Source organism: Eumetopias jubatus, unplaced genomic scaffold (genome assembly GCF_037043125.1).
Source record: "Eumetopias jubatus isolate StellerSeaLion01/CBP00866 unplaced genomic scaffold, mEumJub1_p1.0 scaffold_2, whole genome shotgun sequence".
Lineage (NCBI taxonomy): Eukaryota > Metazoa > Chordata > Mammalia > Carnivora > Otariidae > Eumetopias > Eumetopias jubatus.
In genome coordinates this window covers 52,208,707-52,230,504 of record NW_028274808.1, presented here as the reverse complement: position 1 = coordinate 52,230,504, position 21,798 = coordinate 52,208,707, and the positions used below count along the sequence as shown (strand labels likewise).

General features: G+C 42.4%; 1 long non-coding RNA gene across 2 annotated transcripts; it reads right to left on the bottom strand.

Annotated features, from left to right (window-relative positions):
• Positions 1-268: 268 nt before the first annotated feature.
• Positions 269-21,718, bottom strand: LOC114217540 (uncharacterized). 2 transcript variants are annotated; one of them, XR_003610990.2, is made up of 5 exons: positions 21,649-21,718; positions 19,851-19,957; positions 11,648-11,781; positions 5,254-5,374; positions 269-1,262 (listed from the first exon to the last, which is right to left on the bottom strand). It is a non-coding gene; the product is annotated as an uncharacterized LOC114217540 (long non-coding RNA). The 2 variants fall into 2 exon arrangements; XR_003610989.1 differs by lacking the exons at positions 269-1,262; positions 5,254-5,374 and having other exon boundaries at positions 11,293-11,781.
• Between the last annotated feature and the right edge of the window lie 80 nt (positions 21,719-21,798).

Below are 21,798 nucleotides of genomic sequence, written 5' to 3'. Positions count from 1 at the left end.
TATTTTTTTAAGTCAGTTTTGAGCATTTCTATTTTACCACCCTTCACATGGTTTTGGGGAACCCAAATTGTATCAAGGTCTCATGCCAAAACAAGCCAAAAGTTGTTTTCTTTACCTTTTTCCTCCATGCACCATGATTTAAATGATTGTTTTAGTGTCATTTTAAATGTTTTCTTGTGACATGTACTGACGATAAAAGTCATCTTGACAAAAAAAAAAAGATTTATACATGAATCAGAAAGTATTTATTTCAATTTTGTACCTTTCCATTTTAATACATTATAATGTATTGACTCAACTGAGATAATATAAACAGTTCATTTTAATAACATGTGTCTGCGTGTGGCTTTTCCTTTATTCACGGTCAGGGAGGGACAAATAATCGTGGAGTGGAAAATTCTGGGGGCTTATTGGCATCAGTGTGAGCAGAGTGTTTCCTCTGACCCAACAAAAGGCTTCTCGGCAGCAGCCGGAGACCCCCCCCCCACCCCCAGGAGTGGAAGAGACTTTACAGGGGAAATGAGGAGGTAAGTGAGTGGGCCCTCCAGGCATCAACTACCTGCCTCTTGATATCCTGACACACACTTCCCCATGTAGGGAGCATCATAGAGATGTCACTACTTACTTGTGGAGCCTGAATAAAGCCTAGAAATCAAAGGTTGGGATAGGGGCCAGAAAGGGGAAAACCCAAAGCAGATAAGCTGAGAATCTAGGGAGAAAATTCAGTGCTAAAAGTGTTGGGGGGTGAGGGGTGGGAAGAAACAGAAAACTTCTGGGTTAGATTTTCTGGATGCAACACTTTCTTTCCCCCAATACCTGGGTGCTAGAAATTCTGCAAATGAATCCCTGGGGCAAGTTGCCTTCAAACAAGACCCACTGACAACCAACCAAATGGCTTCTTCTTGCTTCCTTAGTATAATTCCTTAGGGCTTCTAAATATAAAACTGAATACAACCATACTCATTTCAGGCTCTTTACTGGAGGGTGGGAGAGAAGGTGGGCACAGGAAGCGGCGGGGGGGGGGTGGGGAGGACCTGGAGAAAGAGGGAGGAGCTGTCAAATGCAACTGCATCCAAAGGGCATTAGGGAAAACTTTCCCCAAGCATATTTGGCAAAGGGGGTGGTAATTCCGTGAGCCTCATGATATTAATCTCTAGTCTTCTCTGTATGTTTGAACATGTTCTAATTTTCCAAGGTGTCATCTGGGAGGACAGAAACACTACTTGAAAGGAATCCATCAGCCCTTTCCATGTGGGACTCCTCTGAGAAGAGAGAGAGAGAGAGATTATATGTCTAGGACTCTGGGAGGTATGTCTAGGACTCTGGGAGGAGAGATGGATGTTCTCAACAATCAGCCATTTGATTGATCTCCTTCTGCAACCCCATTCTCTCCATTCCCTCCCTTTTCCTCCTCCCCCACCCCCTCCACACTTTTAAGCCCACAAGTTTCTACACTTGCCCTTTTTGGGCACCTCCCCTCTGGCCTAGGCTCCTTGAGTGCAAGCTTATTTCGGCCAGCAAGAACACATCAGAGGAAGGCAACTCTAGCCGGTGAGTCAAGGGACCTCCCTTTGATTCCTTAATCACCCCCACATCATCTCAGCCTCTTCTTCTGGGAACATTTGTGCATTCCATACAGGAGATTCATTAATGGATTATTTTGAGTCCTAAGCCAATACTTTAGAAATGATCAGTTGCCAATTATATAAAATAGGAAGCTCTTCAGCCTTACGAAGACTCATCTACCAGGAAAGACATAGAAAGCCCCTCCCACCCATTCCTTTCCAAAGCTCTTTTCCAAAACTCCCATTAAACTGACTGGTAATCTTTAGCTTGCAGAGGATTTAGCTGTTTGAAGAGAGCTTGAGTTCTAAGGAAAGGATGTGGGAGGTGCTTATTATTTTAAACTGAAATCCTTTCTAAAGTGAGTTGATCTGCTTTGCTAACCTAGTTCATCAAAGGCAACATAGAAAACCCTTTTCAGATATGTGGAAAATCTGCCCTTGGGGAATATGAGTCCAGAATTTGAGATTCTTCCCCTGTGCCAATGTGTATCTGCAGTTGGGGATTTGTGATTCTGGGTCCTCTTTTCTCCTTAACTTGTAAAGAGAAGTTTGGACTGCCTTGGTCCCTGGCAGTTGAAGCTGAATGAGAGGCTATTGCAAATAATCCCCATAGTTAACTGGGTGAACTGCTATCAAGTTCACACTTGCTGGCCACACACAGACACACAGACACACAGACACACGTGCGCATGATACCCTACTACCAGGAGGCCCCAGTGCGCCACCTATGAGTCCCTGGACCCAGGCATCCAGTCAAGGGCTACAGAGGCCTGTTTAGACACACTCTTCTAAAGCCAACAGAGGAGCCATCCTTCCTCTGTGCCCTGTTCATCTTTCAACCTAGCTTTCTTCTTTCTGGCCCCTTCTTTTGCTTACTCTCCTCTCACACCTGACCTGATTTCCTCCCTTCAGTGCCACAAGAAGGGAGAGATCACCATGGGACTGAGAGTGGAATTCTTCATCCTCCCTACGCCAGACGTGGGCAGAGTAGAAAAGAAGTCCAGGTGGCCTGGGTCCCCCTAAAATTTTTTGACTAACAGAGCTCTGAGAGTAGATCTCCAGCTATTTCCTTGCCTTGAGTCATTCTCCATCCTTTGGAGAGATTCTTTTGTCTGGTGCAGAGTGGGTTTGGGGGCATATTCATTCAAATAAACTCAGAGTCCTCTTCTAATAACTTCTCGAATGGGGCAGACCCACATGCCAACCCCTCACTTGATATATATCAAGCCAAGGAAGCACATACATTGATGCAGCACCTTTAGGAAAAGAACCTCCCTTCCTACCTCCCATCCACATACACAGGGATGGCAGAAATGTGAGGCTTGCAAATGGGCACAGGGGAGACATATACAGGGGAAGGGGAGCCCCAGAATCTTTGGTAAACATCATGGGGCTACCTGGGACAGAGCTGCTTCTCAGATCCCTTCTGTACCCCTTCCTCAGATGTTGGAAAGGGAGCATTAATCTAACTCAAGTGTCGCATTGTCAGCCCAGACTGCAGCCTGCGAGGCTTCCGGTCAATGGGAGCTGGTCTGGTCTCCTGCACAAAGAGGGGCAGAGGTTTAGGAGGCTCCTTCTAAAGGACACATGACACAATGCTTAGGAAAATTGTACACTACGAAGTAATAATAGTTAACAATATTTATATGTACACTGAAAACCCCTCAACTCTCTTTGAATTATATTCTCATCTTATTATGTAAACTCTCCTCATCTATATTCTTCTGAAGAGGAAGGGCCTTGGGCATTAGGGGAGGAATTTTATTTTATTTATTTTATTTTATTTTATTTATTTATTTTATTTTATTTTATTTTATTATTTTTAGAGAGAGAGAAAGCGGGGGGCAGGTGGGAGAATCTTAAGCAGGCTCTACAACCAGCAGGGAGCCCAATGCAGGGCTCAGTCTCACGATCATGACCTGAGCCAAAATCAGGAGTCAGACACTTAATCAATTGAGCCACCCAGGCACCCTTTTTGGGGGTGGGGAGGAGGGAGGAATTTTAGAAGCTGTACTAGGAATACAGAAAATCTGCTGTGTCTTGCCCTCTGCCTGGAAATACATAAACATCAACAGAGAGAAGGAAGGAAAACACTGGGGAAGTTTTTCATTTTCTGTTTGTTTTCTGGGAGTAGCTGTTCCCTTATAGACTGTGAACCAAGAGGCTAGAATCACAAAATGATGTTGGATGACTTCAAGAAAACATATATGCCTCTGGAAAATCAGCTCTGCTTAGAGCCTAGACTCCCAAGTGGGCTTTTTCCACTCCCACCTGATTCTCCTACTTGGTGAGGGACCGTCCCCAGATTTGCTTTCCAAATGTCCTTACTAAATGTCAGGTAAGAGTGAAAGGGAAACAAATAACCATCAGACAATAAAATACAAAGACCTGAGCCCCCATGTTCTGTCCCTCGCCACTGCCTTCTGCACATGATCTGAGCTATTTCAGCTCTAGTCCTAGTAGATTGGCATGGCCTCCAGACACCATACCTGAAGCCCTCCTTTCTTGGTTCCTGGCCTGGCTCCATGCAGAGGACCTCTTCTTCTTATGGGCCACCCCACCCCCACACAAGCTCCCTAATCAAGAGTTTGCCAACTTTTTGAATAGGCCAAGAGAGCTGAATCCCCTGGACAATGTTCCTGAAGTTTCTCTGCCCCTCTTCTGTTTCCTCTGAGAGACAGGATTCTATTCTCTGGTGACTGATGCAGTAAATAATCTCACCTTTTAGGTGAGACCCCAAATCCACAGAGGCAGCCCTATCCTTATAATGCCAATAATTAATTATTAAAATATTAGTTTCAGCTGTGCTGTCAGGATGCCTGGATTTAATTCTTGGCCCTTACTGTCCATATAAACTTGTTAATATCTCTGCACCTCAGTTTTCTCATCTGTAAAGTGGGGACAACAACATCATCCACCTCGCAGGGATTTTGTGAACAGTAAATGGAATAATATATGTAAAAAAATGTAGAACAATGCCTGCTTCTGACAAAGATTCTCTCCTTGACCAACCTGTAGCCAGGTTCCCCTGAGCCCTCTCATCCACTGGGCTTCAACCTTGGCCTACAAAGACGTGAACAAAATATTAACAGTTTCTAACAACTCAAGTCTGCATCTCCTGGATGATCCTAGCCCCCCTCTTAAAGAAAACTCAAAGCTGCCAAAAGAATTTACTGTTTGTTTCAGGCAACACCTGAAGATAGGGCCCTGTCTTCCAGCCTCTGTGGGAGGGGAGGAGCCTAACTTGGGTACACCCCAGTTAGCGAACCCAGATGGGTTTCACATGGGCCAAACCCCTTCCTGCTTTTCGTGATTTTTCACTTGCCTGACTCTGTTGAGACCTCTCTAACCCTCCTCCCTATGCTCTCATTCTCCCTTTAAAATGTCTAGTCCCCTCTGTACAAGTCAAAGCTGAGTTCAGTTCATGTTGGATAGACCCTTTTACCTATTGCCCTAGCGCACATATTACTGATTAAAGTCTGTCCCAACCACTTTAAATATTGTCCATCTTTGTTTATCTTTGACACCACATAGTAACACTCAATAAATGCTAGCCGCTATTATTATCATTTAGCATTATATAATATTTTCCTTTTTGTGCTGGTTGCTACAAGCTCAAGGCCACTTTGGAACTTTAGCTCATGCTTATGGTACATATTTCTATAAACTAACTTTACCCTTGACTTACCTTATTTTTCCTACCTATATTTTCTCCCTTTGACCGGATTTCTTCATATTTTTAAAATATCTGTGGCCCATGTATTTTTGCATGCCGCCTCAAGTTTTCCTGATGAAGGAAGCAATACATTCTAAAAATAAAATTAAAATAACAAAAAGTAAATATAGTAAGCTGGAAGATCAATTGCTCAAAGCTGGGTTTTTGTGGGTTTGAACATTTGCTTATGTTTTCTACAAATATATTATGGAGGTTGAGGCCTAGAAAGAAAACTTAATGTTTGTCACCTCCCCATCTCAGAGTTAGAACCAACTAATAAGGATAAAAAGTCATAAAGTCTAACGGCCAGAAATCATTGTTTCAAAGGCTACAATTTCAGGAGCAATTTGTGTGTGTTTAGATTTGGCTCTGTCTGTGAAGTCACTAAGTCGTGCAGGAGAGTCACCGCCTACCCTGTGCTTTACTTTTCCTACATAAGGATGTGATTAGATATGGTCCCTTGTTGCCTTCCTTCTCCCCTGGAACAGACATTCTGCCTTTACCAGATCCCTGGGGCTCACTGAGGTAAAGGTAAGCAAAAGCTGATGGATTTCGGGAAACAAGGCAAGAAAAAGAAAACCTATTTAGCTGCACAACCAGAGAGACTTAAGAGATGTCATAGAAATCAACCCCTAGATTACTCTGTTAAAGAGAGTTAATACTCCTTGCTCAATGGAGCCCCTATGTAGCTAGCTAGCATAGCTCTCTTGTACAATGGAAATTTCTTCTTCAATCCCCTTCCCTACCATCCAGTCCTCCTTCCTGCATTATCTGAGTGTAAAAATATGCCAAGTTCAGCACTAGTTCAGCTGATACCCTAGCATCCCTCCCTTCCCACCCACTAGACACCCCTCCCCCCCTTAGCCCTTATTCTTAGAAAAAGCTGGAGACAACGCTTGGAACTACACCAAAGGCAATTCTTGTCCAAATGGAAAACTCCCACATGCCCTCTTGTTTTGAACTCAACATTCATCTGGGTTTTGTTATATAGACAAAGGGTAAAATCATATAGGTTCCCTGGCCTAAGGAGAAGAAAAGTTTAGGATGAAAAATACTTGGGTCTTAGCTAAGGCATTCGATGACTGGGTTAAACACAGAATCATGATCACAACTATTACATCAGTTACTACTACTTCTTTATCACTTATAAATCCGTAGTTAGCTTGGATTTGCCAGTATTAGGAACAGGAAACCAGGAAGAAAGAGCAATGGAGGCATACTGATGGCAAGGCAAAGAGCTGCAGCAGACATGAAAGAAGCCGGAAGTCCAGGAGGGAAGTCCCCTTGGGTAGCATCTAAAAGGAGAGGCGGCTAAAATCCTGAGAAAGAATGAGCCCTAGAAGGGAATGAGGCTGTGGGGAGAAGAGGAGACCAAACAAGGACCTGAGGTGATAGCTAATGTTAGACATTCGGAGGAGGGAGAAATGGTAGGGCAGGGGGAGAAAATAAAATGTGGGGAAAGCAGAATATGATAGAGAAAGTGCTTAGTGAATGTCAGGTAGTGACAGAGAGGGAGTGCAGTGAGAGCTGGGGAAGGCCTTAGGGTTTGGAAGGAGGTTACTGGTGACCTTAGCAAGGTATCATAACGTCCTCACTCTGGGAAGACAGTAGAAGAGTTAGGACTCACCCAGCCTGGGAACACAGAGGAATAGGGTTTGTCAACCTCATCCCCCATTAGAAGCCAAATCTCTTCAGTAGATACTTCTTTTATCACTCACTGGCTTTGGCTTCCCCATGCTGAGTTTGACTTCGAAGAATCAACAGCTCCATGGAAAAGGAAGTGGCCCAGGCAAGATCCTGATAGTACCAAATGAGGTTCTTCTAACTGCACTTCATTATTACCTGGGAGTGTGGTGTTTACCCCAGGGCCCCATGTCTGGTCAAGAAGATTGGTGCCCCTGCCTCTAGGTGAGGCTTCTTCTCTGCCTTAAGTGTAACCCCTTCCCCAGCTGACTGAAGATCTACAAGGCTGCCACATGCACACATGTAGAGAGGAAGACAGAGAAAGCAAGATGGGCAAGCCCACCCCAGAGAGACAACCCTGGCTCAGGCTGTTCCTTCTGCCACCAGAAAGAAAGCCACATCCATGTAGGACACGGGACTTTCACCATGCATGCTGACCCTGAACACTAGAAAATGTGGTCCAACTGGTATCTTAAAACCTGGACCCCATCAGTTTAGTGTATCTTTAATTGTCTTATGGAGGAAGAAGTTGGAGGGCAGGGCACAATATATATCTTCCTGACCGCCTCCTTAACCCCCAACAAGCTGCTAACAAATGTAAAACGGTGCTTCCTAGGGCTTTGTGATTCGTATCTCTGGACTTTCTAGAGAGTTAACTTTTCAGAAGTGGTTAAATATGGGCAAAAGACCCAAACAGACATTTCTGCAAAGAGGATAGACAGGTGGTCAATAAACACATGAAAAGATGTTCAACATCATTAGCCATCAGGGAAATGCAAACTAAAACCACATGATAGCACTATACCAAAACATAGTGACAACGCCAAATGCTGGGGAGGATGACGGGAAGTGAGACCACTCATACATTGCGGATGGGAAAGTGAAATGGTGCAGCTACTCTGGGAAACATTTTGTCAGTTTCTTACAAATCCAAACGTGCAATTACGTGATGACTCAGCAGTTGTGCTCTTGGGCATTTATCTCAAGGATAATGGATATTTATGTTCACATGAAAACCTGTACAGGGATGTTTATAGTGATGGTCCAAAAATGAAAATAGCCCAGACATCCTTCAACAGATGAATGGTTAAAACAGTAATACACCTGTATTTTGGAATCCTGCTCAGCAATTTAAAAGGTACAGACTGTCGATACATGCAACATCTTGGATGAATCTAAAAACCAAGGCCATAGATGGCTGGCTTGACCTCAGTTGTCATTTTTATCAGAAGGGAGTTTCAAAGCCATGTTAACTTCTTCAGAGCTCCCCCTCAGATATCTAGGAATTTCCATAGAGTTGTGTCATAGGCCAATGCCAGGCAGGGCAGCCAAAAATGGACCTAGAAAGGTGGTCACGGTGTCTGAACGTCTGGGACAGGTGAGGCAATCAAGAGACTGGGGCCAGAAAACAACAACAACAACAAAAAGAGTCAAACCAGGATCAAGAAGTGGGAGCCAGAGGCTTAAAGGAGACAAATTTGGAAGCAGGGGCTGGGACATCACGGGAATCAAAGCTTTGGGAATGGGAAGTGACTGGTGGCAGGGCAGAGCTGCCAGGAAGAGGCAGTGTGTGTTAGGAGCAATGGTGTCCATGTGGGCCCCCAACTGCAGTCAGCTGGATGTCATTCCCAGGGGTTCCCATGCCCATGTTTCTGCCTCAGGAGAATGCTGAATGTGTCTTTTGACATCATTGTGTGAATTTGATCTCTGGATGTGATTTTCTACTGTTGAGCTTTACAGATTTTGTGAAGGCTAAAGCTTGAAGCCCTAACATTCTGAGAGGAAGTATAAACAGAGGAAGAGTCTCAGGCTAGCCCTGCTGCCAGGGAGGCAGAAGGCATTTCTGGACCGGGATCAATAGAGCTTTCCTTTCGCACAGCTCTTGGCTCACTGATACATTCTCCCGACGACATAGCAAAATAGATTCCCCTACCCCCAGCCAGGGAATGGGTAGATAAATCTCAGCAAGACATCATACCAAGCACCCATTTCTGGTGTCTTGGATCTGAGAATGGGAAGTTGCTTCTCAACCTGTGTTCCTCATGTGGCCGGAGGCAGGCTTCGGTGGGACTGCAGGAGACACCCCTCCAGGGAGGGGATGAGTCTTCCATTCTTTGGGTAACAGCCACTGGATTGGCACATTCAGGGAGTTTATATTAGACGCAGCTTCCCTGATAACTGACAAAAACAGACTCCCTGGGCTGTGTCGGTCCTCCTCAGGAGAAATATCCCCAAAGGCTGGTGGAGGAAGGGTGGAGCAGGGCCCACGGTGAAGTTCCACGGCAGAATTAGCTTTAAATAAATGAGAAAACCAAGCTATTTCTGTCAGCCTGCTTCCAGACTCCCGTACCTCAACCAACACAACATACAGTTCTATGGAAATTCAGAATGCTCTTTGAAATGTTTACAGTTTGGTTTTGGTGGCAGTGGTGGTGGTGGGTAGTTTTTGTTTTTTTTATTTTTGTTTTTGTTTTGTTTTTGTAATAAAAGTCATCCAGAGCACATATCTCATTTCTGCTTTATGCCATTTTAGGCATATCTGTCTTCACTAGTGAATAATTGATTTGAAGGTAAAATCTGGTATGTTGGCTTAAAACTTCCATGGTTCTAACTTGCTTGCTACTGTATAGGACAATTTTGGTTTTTAAAGACTTGACTTTTGTGGGTATACATAGCTGGTACACAAATTGTAGAAAACTTGAAACATTTAGAAAGTATTAGGAATGTCTGCTTCCAGCCATAATGGAGTAACAGGGACTGGATCTATCCATTCATGTAGAACAACACAAAACTGGACAAAAGATACAAAACACTGGTTTTCAGACATTGAGCGGTAGGCAGTGAAGAACTGTGCCCTTGCCCTGCGCCCCTTCCCCCCCCCCCCCCAGAGATGGGACATAAAGGATGTGAGCCCTCTGATTGACCTTGTTTCCTGCCTGGAGAGTTTCCAGGCTGCACCTGGCGGGGGGGGGGGGGCAGGTGGGCAACAGAACCCAGAGGTCTCACAGAGCTGAGGAGACACAGATCAAGGTAGCGAGAATCCACAGGGCTGTGTTTGGAGAAAAGATAACTATACCAAGGGCTCCACATACCATCAGCGGGGATGCCTCCAGTCTTCCAGTGAGCATTGAGCAAGGGACCCATGTACAGAAATGACTTGGAAGGAACTACTCAAGAAAAACAGGCAGAAAAATCCCCAGAGCTTATGCAGGGCCAAGAATAACCTCTGTTTCCTGAGCAGGAAGAACTCCGAACACATGGAGCATTAAATAGAATCCTCAGAAGAGTTTTACCTCAGTCACGGGACCAGACAGACTACACCTAAACTAAAAGACTGGTGGGTGCCCACCTAAGAAAAATTAAAAGAAAGTCTTGAAAAGATCAAATTTTTCCCAAAAAACCTTACCTACCTCAGAACGAAATATTTAAAGGAATACAAATCCTCCAACACCCAATAATATAACACAGAATTCTTGTCATGGCATAAAAAAGTCATCAGGTGTGTGAAGAAGCAGGAACATATGAATCATAATCAGGAGAAAACCTTAAAAAGCATTTGGAAGATCAAAAAATAACAATAAATCTAACAAGAAATGACCTTAATGATGAAGGTATTATTGCCTTTTAGGCTTTTATTCAGTACATTAAGCTTTTATTAATTGATTAATTTATTAATTTATTTGAGAGAGAGAGGGACAGAGAGGGAGAGAGAATCTGAAGCAGACTCCACGCTGAGCACAGAGCGACTGAGCCACCCAGATGCCCCTTGGTACATATTTTTTAAATTACTGAAATTATGGGGTGCCTGGGTGGCTCAATCAGTTAAGTGTCTGCCTTCGGCTCAGGTCATGATCCCAGGAGCCCCCTGTCAGGCTCTCTGCTCAGTGGGGAGCCTGCTTCTCCTTCTTCTGCTCTCTGCTGCTCCCCCTGCTTGTGCTCTCTCTGTCTGTCAAATAAATAAATAAAATCTTAAAAAAACCTACTGAAATTACATCAACTATGGATGACCAGATGTGGGTATAACTTGGTAAGCATTTCCCCATGTGTGTTATTTTTTTCTTTCCTTTTTTTTTTTTTGGTGATGAGAACCAACACTCCTTTGGGTTACCTCAAATAATAGGAAGTGTATTATGAGGAGACCACCAGGTAATAAGGAAAGAGGGTTCTCAGCTAAATTGACCAAGGGAGAAAAAAAAGACAAATAATTGGACCTCGCAGGAAGTGAAGGAATGAGAATTGCTCAGAACCAGAGCAGCTCCAGCACATCAACAGGAGCTATGAATATTCCCAATGATGCCCCACCTTAACAAGCCTCACCCCTCACCATCTCAGTATTCCTCCTCTTTGTATGTCATCTTGCTGCTTCTGTCGTACAGAATGGTTTCTGGTCTGGATCATTCAAATTACCTGACTTTCAACCAAATTGAGAACACTTTACATTAAGGGTTTGAGAACGGAGATGACAATGACACTCATTCTCTTGGTTATGATCCCATGACAGGACCTTAACATCGTTAGGACATTCATCTCACTCCCTCCATTCAGGAGGCTATGGCTGAAAGCAGAGGCAATGTGGGTGAGCCTTCTTCAGTCAAAACTTGCCTGTACTGGATAACCATCCAAGAAAAAGTCAAATGTTGGGGTATATATGTGAGCATCATCTGAACAGAAAGGATACACGGACCACAGCAACTTCCTTCATGATCACAGGGTGCAACTTCCAGCTCTCGGCCATCTAGATGGGGCCATCCACGTCCAGCAAGTTTGTTCTGGTAGAAGCAGGGAATTGTTTTTCATGGGTCATTTCTCCATAAAACCCTGTAAGAGGAGTGAGGGTCTATTTACTATTGGATTTGTTACTCTACCTTATTTAGAGGTTGGTACAATATTATCTTTGAGTCCTTGTATTTATGTAAATGAAAAAACCCTCAATATCTGATCTTAAACATTGACAGTGTTGTTTTTTTGTCCCCAACATTCCATTATGAAAAATTTCCAGCATGAAGTGAAGCTGGAAGAATATTATAGTGAACATCCACCGAGATTTTACTACACTTGCTATGTCACACATTCACACATCTATCCTCTCTCTACCCATTAATCCCACCTATTTGGGGGGCATTTCAAAGTAAATTGCAGACATCAGAATATGTTCCCCTAAATAGTTCAGCATAAATGTTGTTACTTAAGTTTCAATGTTTGTTAAGTTTTTTCCACGTCTACACAAAAAATATGCAAATCATTAAGAGTACACCTCTGAGTTCCCCCCAAAAAAGGCATTGAACTGTGTAGCCCAAATGGTTATCAAAATCTATGACATCATCATCACCCCTGAAAATTTCCTTGTGACCCTTCCCAGCCAATGTGTGCTCCGCTCTCCCAGAGACAACAGCTATTCTGATTTTTTCACACCTAGATTTGTTTTGCCCTTCTAGAATTTCATATAAAATGGAATCATAGAGTATATACTTCTTTCACTGAGGACCATGTTTTTGAGATTAATTCAGGGGACAGGAAATTTTCTCTTAATATTTTTAGGTAGTAACTTTTTTAGCCTTTGGAACCAGACAATCTCTTGAAACTACTCAACTCTGCTGATGTAGCCAGAAAACAGCCCAACAAAAGATAAACGAGTGGGGCTGGCTGTTCCAATAAAACTTGTTTACAAACACAGGTAGCCAGGCCCATAGGCCATGGTTTGCCAAGCCCATTAAATGTCATTGTGTGTATCAGTAGTTTGTCTTTACTGCTGAGTAGTATTCCACTGTAGGAATGTGCCAATTTATTTATCCATTTGCCAGGTGCTGATCACAGGGGCTGCTTCTAGTTTTTAGCTATTATGAATAAAGCCTCAATGAACAATCTTGTACAAGTGTTTTTGTAAAAATGTTTTCACTTCTCCTGAGTAAATACCTAGAAGTAGAATTGCTGGGGCATAGGGTAGATTTATTTTTACTTTCATTCTAAATGCATAGAAAATAAACAACAAAAAACAGCTACCAGGCGTCAGTGTGACTTTTACTTCTCTTTCACCAGGGAGAGATAATTATAACCACATTCTGTAAAAATTTCTTCTCTCACTGAAACTTCTCTCCCTCTCCTGACCTTTCCTTCCTTTCAAAGTGGGATCATCACAAACAAAACTTTAAAAACATACTTTGCATGCCTATCTCTACGACCTAGCTTCTTTCTACTTCCTAGCCCAGACTGCCAAGAGGAAGACCGACTAGTTCAGCTGATCACTGTCCTCCCATGCATGGCCAGCTTTTCACTGGCATAGACTAGTGGCATGGCGTGGCTGCATACCTCATCCAATCAGCTCTGGCCTGGCGAAGTGGTTCAGAGGGTAGAGATGGGGCTTCTCCCACTCTTAGCTGAGCAGTGTCCTTTAGTGAGGATGGTAAATGTGGCTGGCGTCTTAACTGACACATAACTACAGCGATTAATAATTCCCCTATTGTTGGGGACTTACATTGTTTTCAATTTTTCATCTCACATCTTAGGCTGCAAAAGACACGTTGGGACACAAATATTTGCATGAAATTGGTAACATTTCCTTCCAGACTCCCTAGAAGCCATATTACTGGGTATAAATATCTGACATCAGTGATTCTCCCACTTTGGCATCAACATTATTTGCAGGGCTCCTAGTTTCTGTCTCGGGAGGGCTAGTGCGGGGGCATGAGAATTTGCATTTCTAACAAGTTCCTGGGTGATGCTGACCTGGGAAGAGGAATTTTTTTTTTCTTCTGATGCTTTTACAGCACTTTGTGCCACTTGAAAATATTTAACACAATCTGCCTTGCCTTAGAGTTAAGTTTGCACGTATTCATTTCCTCCCTAGAACAGGAGCTCCATAGGTTCTGTATTGTTTATCTTTGTATGCCCTAAAGTGCTCAGCAAGAATAGTGTGTTAAAAAAAAAAAGCAGCTTGTTATGTCCTTAATCTGCCACCTAATTTCCTTGTTATTGTCTCCTTGTGGTATTAATGCTGTCCCAACTTCCCCCAATTTTATTTGCAGACACTTAAAACTAGTTGCCACTTAAGCTTTGGTTGCTTGTTTTGATTTCTGATAAGCAATAGCTGTAATTTTTCATGTCTGGATTTTACACCCCCTCTTGTCATTAAGTACCCTTGATCCAAATTTTCCTTGAGGTGGGTGATAGTGGAAGGAGGTTGTGAGGGAAGTTAGGATGGGTTGGCTTAAACAGTGCCAAAAACGCATAAACCGAGATCTTAAAAATAAATTTTACCATTAGCATCCTTGAAATCAAAATCAAAATGAGATGTTTGTGAAAGACCTGGAAAGTAGTAAAGCGTTCTCTAAATTATGGAATTATTTTTTTAAAGATTTTATTTATTTGAGAGAGAGAGAGAGTGAGCACAGGCGGGGTGAGGGACAGATGGAGAAGCAGACTTCCCGCTGAGCAGGGAGCCCAATGCAGGGCTTGATCCTGGGACTCCAGGATCATGACCTGAGCCGAAGGCAGATGCTTAACCGACTGAGCCACCCAGGTGCCCCTAAATTATGGAATTTTTAATATAACACCCTAGGTCATATGATAAACAGAAGGGAGGAAAACACTTAGAAAGTAACTTGCCCAACTTTATCCCTGTCACAGTTCACACAGACAAAAATCAAACATACTTAGAACATTTGGACCAAAATGCAGAAACTAGAGGGTGGATAAACAGCACATTCAGACCAAAGTTAGGAGAGTCCCCATGAGTTTGTATCACAGGAACCGAAAAAGTTCTTTTGACTCAGATTTGTGATATTTCTACCCCCAAAAGTAAAAGGGTAAAATGTTTCAAATGAACTGGCCCTAACTGCCTCAGAACATCTTAAGTGAGAATCTTTCCCCCTGGTTTATTTCACACATATCCTACAACCTCCCTCTTCATCTAAAGCTGTCATCTAAAAGAGGACCCACAACCCATTTTCAAGATTTTTATTTGATATGCAATGCACCAAGGAAAGTATCTGTTTGCAATTACATATATGAAATGTTTGCTATCCATTTTTAAAAATATTTATTTATTTATTTTAGGGGGGAGGAACAGAGGAAGAGAGAGAATCTCCAGCAGACTCACCACTAGAGTGTGGAGCCCATTGTGGGGCTTGATCTCACGACCCTGAGATCATGAACTGAGATCATGACCTGAGCTGAAACCAGGAGTCAGCCACTCAACCAACTGAGCCACCCAGGCGCCCCACTTACTATCCCTTTTCACAAAGTTTTCCCAGTCATTTCCTGATAGGATGAAGCTTGTCCTCTGCTAGATTTCTCAGGAAAGGCTCATGGTTGTGAATTGTTTAAAACTCATTTTCTATAGACTTGACACTTGAAGGATAACTCGACTGGATATAAAATTCTTGATTCATATTCTCTTTCCTTGAGTTTCTTAAAAATTGTTGCTCTATGGTTGCCTTGCTTTCTACATTGATATTGACCTAATTCTTTTGCCCTTACTATTGTAAAAAATTAGTTATTAACTTGTTTACATTTATTATTATTTTGCTTGGGGATTTTTCTCTTTGAGAAAGTCTAATAATTTTGCTAGAATATGTCTTGGAGTTGATTGTTGTGGCTCAGTTTTCCCAGGTACTTGATAGACTTTTAAAATATGTAGAATCAGATACTCTTATTTCTGGGAAATTTTCTTGGGTAATAGTTGTAAATGTTAGTTCTGTTCTATTATTACGTTTTTCTTCTTCAGGAACTCCAGTTTTATATATCTCTGTAGGATCTTCTTTGCCTCTCCATTTTTTTTAAGATTTATTTATTTAAGAAAGCGCACGTGTACACACTCATGTGAGAGTGTGTGCAAGAAGGGGAGGGGCAGGAGGAGAGGAAGAGAATCTCAAGCAGACTCCCCACTGACTGGGAGCCTGATGTGGGGCTCGATTCCATGACCCCTGAGATCACAACCGGAGCTGAAACCAAGCATCAGAAGCTCAGCTGACTGAACCACCCAGGCGCCCCTTCTCTCTTCCATTTCAACAGCTGACCCTGTTATTAAAGTTCTTTCTTTATCTCATTTTCATGCTCTTAGTTATTTGGTTAGCTTTTTTCAAAATCTCCTTTTAACTTTTAATTTGAATATACTCCTTTGGCCACCTTGTAATTTTGTCCTCATTTCTGATATGGTTTTGCTGTTTTCCATTTCTTTCTTGTGTTCAATCAACTTTTTTTTTGTGTGTGTTTCTGTTAGTCAGAATTTCTGATTCAAGTTATTTTGTCCCCTCCACATCACCAAATAATTAATTTGATGTGGAGTATTACCTATAGTTTTCTTCTGTTTTTGGTTGTTTTTGCAGGGGTGGATTTTCATCATCTGAAATGTTTCCATTCTCGCTGTTTTCTTCTTATAGAAGCCTCGTATAGATGAAGACTATTTTTGTTTATTAATTTCATGGACAGGCTCTTGGCTAAGGGGTAGTTTTTAAGACTCCTACTTCAGGAATACCACTTGCTCTCAGTGTGGCAAAGTGCCCTTTAAAATGATAGTTCTCCTTTTGGTGTGTGTGGAGGAGGAAACTGGGGAAGGAAATACGTGTTCCTTGATTTTTTCAAAATCTCTTTTGTTTTGCAGCACTCTAAATTCCCTCTTCCTACTCTTTTCTTTCTTTTTTTTTTTTTTTTATCACCTAGTCTACAAAGGAGACTTTCAGAAGCAATGACACTGGTTCATTGCTACACAGAATCGTCAGTATTGATACTTGATCTCTGGCTGCTTTCAACACTGTTGACCACTTCATCATTCTCTGAAATATTTCCCTCCTGTTTCTTCTCCTATCTCTGAAGCAGTTCCTTCCATCTCTCCTAAGATTCTCATTCTTCTCTTCTGGCTATTAAATGTTAGACTTCCTCAAAGCCTGGCCTTCCGCTGTTCTCATTCCACACTCCTTCTGGGTGCACACATCATTGTCCATAGCTTTATTTAACATCTATATTTGCATGATTCCCAATTTTTTTTTAAGATTTTATTTACTGAAAGAGAGAGAGAAAGCATGAGCAAGGGGGAGGGGCAGAGAGGGAGAAGCAGACTCCCCACTAAGTGGGGAGCCCAATGCAGGGCTCTATCCCAGGATCCTGAGACCATGACCTGAGCTGAAGGCAGACACTTAGCTTGACTGAGCCACCCAGGTGCCCCATGATTCCCAGTTTTCATCTCTAGCCCAAACCTGTCCCCTGAGCTCTGGACTCCTATGTTTAACTGATGATGCTCATACTCAAAGACACCTCAATCATATCATGTCTAAAACTGAGCTTTATTCTTACCTCCAAATGCCACTGTTACAGTTACAGAAATTTTGAGATTTCCTTGACAACTTTCTCTCAACTCCCAAATATCCAGGTTATCATCAATTCCTATTGACCTTACCTTCTAAAAGTCTCTTGAATCCAAAAACTAATCATCACTTTGACAACCACCTTCATTTCTCACCTTAACTACAATTGCCTGCTAATTGGACTCCCTACAAACACCTTTCCCCCTTCAATCTATTCTTTCCATACAACAGCCATAGGGACCTTTTAAAAACTATAATGTGTGTTCCTCCCCTACTTAAAAATTCTTCAATGGCTTCCCATAGCTCTTGAGACAAAGACCCAAATCCTTGTTATGACCCACAAGGCCTTATAAGAACTGGCCTCTTACTTAGTTCTGTAGCCTCACTTTACCTTACTCTGCATTCAGCCATATCAAGTCCTGGAATAGGCTATGTTTTAATTTACTTCTCACTTCCTTTTTTTTTTTTCCCCAAGGATGGTATATAAGATCACTTTATTTCACAGGGCAAAGGTTATGTAATACCCTCTGGACACTATGTAAAGCATTAGAAGCCAACTATACGTATGTTCAGTACTGGCCAGAGAGCTGTTCCTCTTATAGAAGTGCTGCTTTTTATTGTGGCTTATGGTAACCATGCAACATGGAATGTTGGGAATGACCCTGGAATCCAGAGAATGACCCATGGAATCCAGGGAATGACACTGGATGCCACATGGGGCAAGCTGTTTTGCCCAAACTCTTATCCCCCAAATATACCTTCTTTAGCCAGTGAGGGCCTGTTATAAAAAGCCTTGGGGGTTTCATGAAGAGACTACTATGCATTACAGCTTTTGCCCAGCATCACCACAAAACTTGAACTATTTTGGTTAAATAGCCCTTTAAAAGCTGACAGAAGAAAAGAATATCTATTGTGAAACTGTCTAAATCCCCCAATTGCTGGCTCCACACAGTCAGATATGGTGATGATGCACATAGTTCTGGATTAATAATGAAAGCTTAAAAAGCAGAGAAAAGCTGCAGGGGCTTTGGCTGGCTGGCTCTCCCCTCAGGAGCCCTAAGCATCATCTCCTGGTGCCTTTCCTGATATGAGAGGGTTTTCATGTTTGAACAGCCTGATGTCATAGGTGACCATGTTGAAGTTGTCCCAGGCACAGAGCTTCTTCACCAGCAGGTCATAGTCAACCATGCTGCTGTACGTTCTTGAGGGGACAGTCAGGGCCTTGCTGTGTCCCGGGCCTGTGGCATAAGCAAAGCTGAGAGTGGTGTCAGGTGATGAGTAGCTGCTGACGGGGTACAAGTGGTCACAGATGATGAAGACATTGGCCACTGACTGCTTACGGATGTTAGTCTCCCCAGTTTGTTCAAGTTCCAGACTCTCTGGGTTCAGTTTGGAGAGGACAATGCGCCTTTGGCCTCCTACATGCTGTACAGTTCTCACTTCCTTGTGGAAGATTTCTTGAATTCTCCTAAGTTAAATCCCCTCTTATATTCTGTCCTAGCCTCATGTCTTTCTCTCTCCAGCATTTATCTCAGGTCTAATTTTATATTTATGTATGTGATTAACGTCTGTCTTCTCTGCAAACTCAATGAGGATAGGGGTCATGATGTTTTGTTCACCTTTGTAACTCCAGCAGTGAGCACAATGTCTGAAACAATAAATATCTGTTGAAATAATCATTCTAACCTCTATTTCCTTTAAAATTATAACAGTGCTTTATTGAGTACTGTATTGAGTGCTTTCTATGTGCCAGATGCCATTTTAAGCACTTGACATGTATCATTTCATTATTCCTCTTAATAGAGGAAGGGGGAGGTAAAGTAATCTTCCCAAAATACACAGCAGGTTACCAAAGCTAGTAAGTGACAGAGCTAAGATTTGAACCCAGGAAGTCTGGCTTCAGAATCCAAGCTCTTAAATGTTATATTATATTCCCTTTAATGCTCATATCACTGACTTATGCTTTTCTGATTAATTTTATGAGAGTCCTTCAGACCTGGAAATAATTTCAGTGATCATCCTTTTTTCATAGATTGGATCAGTGATATCAAAAAGGGTGAATGACTTGTCCAAGATCACACTGCAAGCAGGTAGCAGAATTTAGACTCTATTATGTTTTCTGCCTTTTTTTGTTCCTGCATTGTACTGGCCTGGTGCCTCTTAGGAATGAGCTAAGTTTAACTGGCAAGATTCAGTTCTATTTCTTTTATAGATACAAATTTTAGTGCTGTATCTGACATATAGTATAAAGATGTAGTACAACATATGAGAATTCCTTTTTGCAACTGTACAGAATGTGTAACTAGCTTTTATAATTGTCTATGTGTGGAGTGGCAGGGGGGCAGGGGATTGATTGTGATTTGCCAGAGCTAAAGAAAAGAAGTAGCAATCATCTGTCTCTGATCTTGGTCTTTGCTTGCTTGAAGGTAGGGGACTAGGTCAGACCCAAGTCAGATCTCTGAACCTTCTAGGTTCAGGTCTTTGAAGTATATTGAAAGCATCAATCAACCTTAACTAAAGGTGTTCTTCATACAGAACTTTTCTTGAAAAGAAGAAAAAAGTATACTTTAATCCCAAGTTCATTTATACCTTTGGTTGTTTGATGGTCTGCTGAGCAAAGTAAGGTCTGTAGATCATCAGCACCCACATCCTTGGAAGCTTGTTAGAAATGTAGAATTTCTGGCCCTATCCCAGACCTGCTGAACCAGAAACGGCATCTTAATAAGATCCTCAGATGATTCACATGCACATTAAAGGTTGAGAAGCACTACTCTGAGAGGGTCTGCCAAGAAAGAGACTGAAGAATAAGACTGAATGTCTTAAACTGAATCACCTTATTTTTAAAAGCACAATATTCATTCCCAGCTGACAACTTAAAACATATAAATAGAATTCTACACATTTTTCTAAAATCCCACACTTGACAGTAGTTTTTTTCAATAGATAATCTTCATAGATTTTTCATAGGCACAAGAAATGCTGGAGTTGGAACAAACCTAGGACACTATTAGTCTATCCTGCATTCACCCAAATGCAAAATACCTTCTATAGGATTCTTGTGCAGCCTCTGATTGAACATTTCCAGGAAAGGCAGCTCACCAAATTACAAGGCACAACCATTCCTTGCCATTCACTGCCACACTTAACAATCTCAGTTTAGTTCTGACCATCTATCACCTAGAGATGGCAACAGTGTTGCAAACTTGTCTCAATCCTTCTGACCATCCAAGAAATAAAACCCTGTTCCTACAATCATATACCAACAAATGCGGTGCTTGCAAATTTTGACTTTTTTTTCAATTCACTATTGTCCACACTTATGTAACTACCTTCTATTTTCTCTGGTCTCATTGGACAGATCAGCTAATTATCCAAAGACTTGGGTGATCCTGCCTTTCTAATTTTGGCAAGTCCAACTCCCTGTTTTCCATGGCACAATTTATGGGATCCCTGACTTAGCTATAAAATTTCCATTAATTTTGCATCTCCTTATTCCGCCCAGCTCCTGGGTATTCACTAATAGCGGTAACTATTCTTTTGTCTCTTTTTTTCTGATTTTTATGAAACTAGAGAAGCTAACCTTGTTTGTCTAGACTCCTCGTTAAAGGGCAAATTCATCTAGAACAGGAATCTAGTCCTTTACACGGCGTTTCGTGGCACCTGGCTGCTTCCTTTATGTTCTGCTTGTGGGGGCTAAGACTTCTATCAATACCATCACCTTAAGTTCACTGGAGAGTCAGTCACCTGTGCAAGATGTCCTTCCTATCTGTCTAAGATTCTCATTGCCAGAAGTTCATTAGAACTCCCCTGGAGACCGAGACACTTCAGTTAAAATTCACAGATGGCTATAGAGCCCATACCATACTCAAATTATTTTGCTAGGTGTTGGTATGGATAAGGAGATGATTACGATAAAGGCAGAGTTCTAGAGTGCATTTTATAAAAGAAGAAACAAAACAACTTAGTCTTGTTGAAGACATCATGTTAGAGACCAATTTTTTGCCACATTTAGTTATCGTCTTAATTTGGGGTCCCATAGATAGATATGTATCTACTTTACCTACTGCTCTATCTCAGAGGGCAGAGCACCACAGTGCAAAGTCTTCCCCTCCAGGTGAGTTTCTCAAACTCCTCATACACGCAGTTTTAAAAAGCTGACGGCCCTAAGGGCTGTTGTTTACATGTCTCTTTCCTCATGAGACTGTGAGCTAACCGAGGGCAGAGTTCATGTTTTATTTCCAGAAAGCACCATGCTTGGCATTTAGTAATCAATACTGAGAATGATACAGGTAACCCTACCGAGCGCTTGCCCTGTGGCAGCCACTCTTAGAAAGGGTTTACTATAACCATTTAGTACAGGCACTTGCTCAAGCGAATGAACCCATACCCTTTTCTCCACCGGCTTTAGTTCCGGAGACCTCCGACCTCTTCCCCGGGGCGTCCGCGCTCCCTCACCTACCGGAACTCCTTCGCCCCGCCCCCAGAACGTCCGCGTCCCGCCCCCTCGCCGCCACGTGGTCCGGGGCCGGTCGCACCT